Raw genomic sequence first — 6717 nt, 5'->3', positions numbered from 1 at the left:
TCCTCCACCTCTGCCCCTGACCACACCGGGTGCACCGCACTGTCCTCCACCTCTGCCCCTGACCACACCGGGCGCACTGCACCATCCTCCACCTCTGCCCCTGACCACACCCTGTGCACTACACCATCCTCCACTTCTGCCCATGATGATGCTGTGACCACACCAAGCTCACCGCACTGTCCTCCACCTCTGCCCCGACCACACCGGGAGCACCACACCGTCCTCCACCTCTGCCCCTGACCACAACCAGGCACACCGCACCATCCTCCACCTCTGCCCCTGACCACACTGGGCACACCGCGCCATCCTCCACCTCTGCCCCTGACCACACCCTGTACGCTGCACCATCCTCCACCTCTGCCCCTGACCACACCGGGAGCACCGCACCATCCTCCACCTCTGCCCCTGACCACACCGGGCGCACCTGTGCCGTCCTCCACCTCTGTCCCTGACCCCACTGGGCACACTGCACCATCCTCCACCTCTGTCCCTGACCACACCGGGCACACCACGCCATCCTCCACCTCTAGCCCTTCCTGAGCAGTCTGCTGAGCTCATTTGGCTCCAGGCAAGGATCTCCGGCTTGGTGTGTCTGCCCAGATGTCTGCTCCTAAACAACCTGTGTAAAATGCTGGACTGTATTTTTCTTCCCAGAACTCACCATTCCTAATATATTTTCTTAACTTACTGTCACTGCCACGTAGAGATGAACACTATCAGGCTGGTGCCTGGACACTGTCAGTAAGGAGCCCTCCCCCATGGCTAAGTCACCAACACAGAGGTGGCAGCATCACAGAGACAGGGATGGGGGGCAAGGGCCCTGCTGGAGAGTAATGACCTGGGGAGAACTGTGATTATATAAAGCACGGCCAAGGTTCCACAGAAAAGGGAAAAGTCAGAAACATAAGTGTTCAATTTATATTTCTTACTCTGGACAAAGCTACTGTGTGGCCAGGTAGGAAGCTGCCTTGATACTGGATGAAAACACCCAGACCCGCTGTTATAAATCAAATACTGACATCCTGACTTATAACAGCTGCGTGTGGGTATATTCAGCCAGCAGTTTCAAGACCCAAACTAAATTGCTACTGGTTTCAGATACTGGGGAACCAATGTCAGGGCCACACCAGCTCCACGAAAGCCTGGCACTTACTACAGGGCAGTGAGCTGTGTGGGCATCACCTGTAATCAGTTATTATAACCCACATGTGGATTAATAGGGGGGTTATCTAAAACTCCACTATAGATTTTACCTCTTCACCTAAAATTGACTCTTTCCCATTTGAAATTAAAGAGATAAAACTCCACTTATCTTAACCCTAGCTTTGCCATCTGTTTCTTCTTTTTTTAGGAGTACTATGTTTTGATCACATGGATTCCTCCTCAGTAGCAAATGGGTAAGTTGGTCTGGAAAGATGGCATTTCCAGAGAGACTTGTTTCTCCTTATTAGTTCCCACTCAGAATAATTATGAATCTGGGGGGAAACTGGCAATGAAAAAGGAAAACTCTGAAAGGTGAATGAGGAAGTGAACTGGTTGGGACCCAGGGTAGGAGAACACAGAGTGATGGGGCACTCACACCCTCCACCCACCCCTGGGCACCATCCCAAGCAGTGTCGTCCAGCCTGGCCTACCAATGGAAGGCAGCCCAGGTGGGCTCTCTGCTCCTCCAGGTTGAACACACACTCTGCCCACAGTACCAGGTGATCCTGGAAGATCCAACCAGGAACATCAGCCTGGATCTCCACTGACCTAAGTACTCACTTTCCGCATCAAGCCTAAAAAGTCCCCTCCCTGCCCCACAACACTGTGAGGTCACAGTGAGGGGGATCCTCCCCCTGAATCACTTGATCTGGGAGATAGTCATAGTCTAAAATGTCCCACAAGTAGGGAGGAGATCCCCAAGCAAGAGAGAAAGTCAGAAAGCCTCGTCCTCCATCTGTAGCACCCCATAGCTCAGCCTGAGGGATTTCCTCCCACATACTCCAGCAGCCACAGCAGGAATCAGTGGGAACACCAACAGCACAGGATCAGGCAAGCAGACCAAAATAGCACCATCAGCACCAAAACCTATGAGCCACAGCTCATAACAGTTGCCCAGGACCCTTGTGCCAAACCAAAAAAGGATATCTGCATGCGAAAATAAAAACTTTGAATGTGCTCCACAGTCTTGTAATATAATAGACACATTTTCCAGTATAAGTGGAAATCATCTCTCACAAAAGAACCAGAAAATTAAAAGTTGGATAGGAAAAGATAATCAACTAGTGCAAATACCAGGAGAAATCAGTTGTTCAAATTATAGGACAAAGCTTTTAAAGCATCTTTTATAAAAATGATTCAATAAGCAATAAATAAGCCAAATGGAAATTGAGAACTTAAAAATACAATAATAATAATAATAAAATACTTGTGGACCAGTTCAACAGTAGAGTAAAGGTGACAGAGTATAGAATTAGTGAACTCGAGGTCAGATCAATAAAATTCATTCAATATGAGCAAACGGAGAAAACAAACTGAAAAAGAATTAAACAGAGCTCAGGGTGTCAGTGCCCACCGTGGCATCCCATCACCACGTGAATAAAAACAGCCAGGACATGGATTGAAGGTACATGCGTGAAAGAGGTGAGCTTCCTGTTTGTCATCTGAGAACCCTGAGAAACCTCTCTCTTGGCCTTTTGTTAAAGTCTGATACAACAGGAGGGGCCCATGTGCTAGGATCACATGTTTAATGGTTACTAAGGGCTCTTTCTGCCTGGGGCTCAACTCCCAACATGTTGCCCTATGAATGTTACAAAGTGTAACACTTGCTTGCTAATGAGCTACCAATCTTATCTCATTAACCCATGCAGCTGCTTGGGGGCTTGTCTCCAGGCTACAAAACATCTCCATGCTGGGTGGGAGATTGTCCCCCTCCCAGGGCCTTCTTCAAGAACCAGTGACTACTTCTATAAGCCTGGTGCTCAGTCTCCTACATGTCCCCCTTTTTTGTTTAAGACAGTGGTTCTCAACCTGTGGGTCATGATCACAGGAACTGTATTAAAGGGTTGAGACATTAGGAAGGTTGAGAGCCACTGGTTTAAGATATTCTTATACAGGGTAAGGGAGAGACCTGCAGTTGTCTGTTTCATCTGTTGTTCTTACTAAGTAGCTCTTCTTCCTTCTAAGTAGAAGAACAAAAAGTACAAAGTAATTAACAAAGTTACCCCCCCCCAAAAAAAACAGTGAGGGCTTTCACAGAAGAAAAAGGAGAAGGAGTAGCTACACTGTTGACAGTATTTATTATTTCAATTCTTCTGACAGATTACACTCTTCGGGGTGAGAAGACTGGGGATCACTTCCATATAGCTTCAACAAATGAAATTCTTTCACCTTTGCCAATTTTAATGTAATTATTTCCAGAAACAAGAAGTTTGTTGTTTTACCTTGCTGTGTCACCAAATCTCCAGCTGCTGATGACCGTCTTCTGATGGAGAAGTGGAATTAGTGACATATACCAACCACCACAAAACTGACTGCTTTGTTCATAAGCTTGTTAGAGCCCAGAGAGTGTGTGCTGAACTCTCCCAGGCCTAGAGAATGGAGGGCTCCCTGCGTGGTGGAACCCCGTATCAATCCTTCCTTTCTGAACAGAAGCTCCAACTGCCATTGGGAAAAGGGATTCTGACCTCTCCAGACTACTTCCTGCTGAAACTGGATGATGATCTAGGGGGGCAGTTAGAGATTCCTCAGAGGAGGTTGATTCAGATTTCACAGTGAATGAAAATAATGGTCTCTTTGAAATGCATTTTGGCAGTTTGTATCTTATAAAGAATTTTTTTTCTCTAATTTGCCAAATATACAGATCTAGAGTTGGTCTTAGCGTTTTCTAATTATCCTTTTAATATCCTAGTTAGCAGCTAGAGGCTGACACAGCTTATAAATCCAAAAACATTTTCAATGTACTCAAGACAGTTATGCTATAAACTTTAACTTCTTAGTAGAATCACACCATTAATACCTAACATCTAATTTATAGTAGAATATTTTAAGTCTCCTGTTATATTTAAACTGTATCCACTGTCTTCTGTTATGTTCAAACTATGTTCAGCATAAGACTGACATGCTGAGCCAAAGATTGTGAAAGATTATATGCAGATTACTTGCATAAAGATAAAAGATTACATAAACAAGCAACATTAGTTACAAATGGGTTTTTCTATCCATTAACTAATTAGTAAATCAACATTTACAGACATGTAATTAGATGGTACTTAAAAAATCCTTAAGACTGGTGAGGTTTCTTGCTCATATCAAGGTTTTTTGATCCAATGGGTGGGCAGCCGCTGCCTTTCTTACTGCTCTGCAACAATGTAAGCAAAACCGTGACCCCTTTGTAGCACATTACTAGGTTAACACATTACCAGGTTCCAGTTCAGACATACCAGGTTGTTTTATTTTTGTTTTTGTTTTTAGGAAATAGGTAGTTTAATTTCCCATGCTCACATTCTTTGCTTGTGGGCCCTGGGTTGGACCCGACTGATAGTTTTTCTGCTGCAAAGGTGTTTCATCCCTATCAAACTGAGAGCAACATTCATTTTCCCAATGGAACTTCTAGGGCAGGGGTCCTCAAACTTTTTAAACAGGGGGCCAGTTCACTGCCCCTCAGACCATTGGAGGGCCAGACTGCAGGCCCTGGGATGAGTCAGCTGCTAAGCAGGACAGGCAATAGTGGCAAAAACACCCAGCAGGCTGGATAAATGTCCTAGGCTGACTATGGCATGTGGCCCATGGATGGTAGTCTGAGGACACCTGCTCCAGGGCGTACACCAGAGGGTTTACATTCTCCTTGTTCTTTTTGATTACTAGATGAGCCATGGTCTTTCCCATTGATACTCATTGCTATTCTTTTTCCAACTTTTTTTTCTCATATGCCCAAGTTTCTCACAATTTTGGCATTTAGTAGTTGTAACTGTGAGGCTATTCAGCTGGTCTTTCACCTACTTAATGTGAATTCTCATTCTTTTAGGCAGTTGTTCTTACTTTGGCTCAAATAAACTCTTTAAATTATATTTTTGCCTCAGGCTTTTTCTTTAAGTTACTGTTAAGTGCCCTTAATTAAAAACTCCCTTTTGCAGTTTGCCAAAGGTCTCACTACTTTGTAGGTGTTCCCTTGGTTTACAGAATGAAATCTCACAATTTAACAGACAAACACAGACACATTACTGAGATGAACAAAATGACTCCACATACACACTGCTGTTTGCCAGAGGTCCACTTACTCTGAGCAATGTGCCCCTCTGGTTTCTGTTTTCCAAAAGATCCTGCTTACTTTGAGCAGTGCTACCCCTTTTGCTGAAAGGGGTACTTAACCCAAGTGCAGCTCCCCCTTTGACTAAAAGAGTCCAAAGGTCACGCTCAACCCAAGTGCAGCTCCCCTTTGGCTGAAACTCCCTATTGCCATTTGCCAAAGAATTCCCTTACTCCAAGTGTAATTTTCCCTTTGTGTCTGTGACCCGGTCCAGATTCTGTCAGATCCTGCTGACTATACCATTTGTCAGTGCCTGCTGTGGCATCCCATCACTGCATGAATAAAAACAGCTGGGACATGGATTGAAGGTGCATGCCTGCAAGAGGTGGGCTTCCTGTTTGTCATCCGAGAGCCCTGAGAAACTTCTCTCTTGGCCTTTTATTGAAGCCTCATACAACAGGAGTGGGGGACCATGTGCTAGGATCATATGTTTAATGGTTACTAAGTGCTCTTTCTGCTCAGCCTCAACCCCCATCCTGTTACCCTACAAATCTTACAAAGTATAACACTTGCTTGCTAAAGAGCTGCCAATCTTATTTCATTAAGGTGTGCAGCTGCTTGAGGGCTTGTCTCCAGACTGCAAAACATCTCCATGCCGGGTAGGAGATTGTCTTGCTCCCAGTGCCTTCTTCAAGACCTGGTGGCTGCTTCTTTAAGCCTGGTGCTCAGTCTCCTAAGTCAGGACCTGTGGTCTGACATTTGTGTCATTGTAATTCTAAAAGGAGAAGAGTCAAAGAATGGGGCTGAATAGTATTTGGATAAATAATGCATGAAAACTTCCCAACTTCAGTAAAAGAAGTAAATTTAATGATCCCGAAACCGAGGAAACCTCAAAAAGAATAGACCAAAAGAAATCTACACCAAGCCACAAGGTACTCAAAATCTTAAGCTAAAGAAAAAGAAAATAAATTTTTGAAAGCCGCAAGAGAGAAATGTCACTTTACCTACAGAGAAATCAAATTGAATGACAGAAGATTCCTCACTGAAAAGCACATAGGCACAAGGAAGTAATACAGCATTTTTCACAGGATGAAAGAAAAGACCTGACATTTCAGAATCTTATATCCAATGAAACTTTCTTTCAAATGAAAGTGAAATACACTCTTTTTGTTTGTCTGTGTGTTCATTTTTTTATTTTATTTTTAATTTTTTGTTATTGTTGGAGATTCATCAAGGGTACAAAGAACCAGGGTACTTTGCTTGCATTTATTAGGTAAAGTCCCTCTTGCGTCCTACCCCCAACAGGTGTGTCACACACTGTGACCCCCCCACTCCCTGCCATGTACTACTGTATGAAATAACACTCTTATAAAGTGAAAACAACAACAGCAACAAAACCTAAAAGAACTTCTTGCAAGCAGATCTACTTTAAACAATGACCAAAATAAATTCCTTCTCCTCATGAATTTTAGCTACTGCAATACAGC

This window comes from Otolemur garnettii, unplaced genomic scaffold (genome assembly GCF_000181295.1).
Source record: "Otolemur garnettii isolate 467f Iridium unplaced genomic scaffold, OtoGar3 scaffold00170, whole genome shotgun sequence".
Taxonomy (NCBI): Eukaryota; Metazoa; Chordata; class Mammalia; order Primates; family Galagidae; genus Otolemur; species Otolemur garnettii.
Note: the sequence above shows the minus strand (reverse complement) of the source record.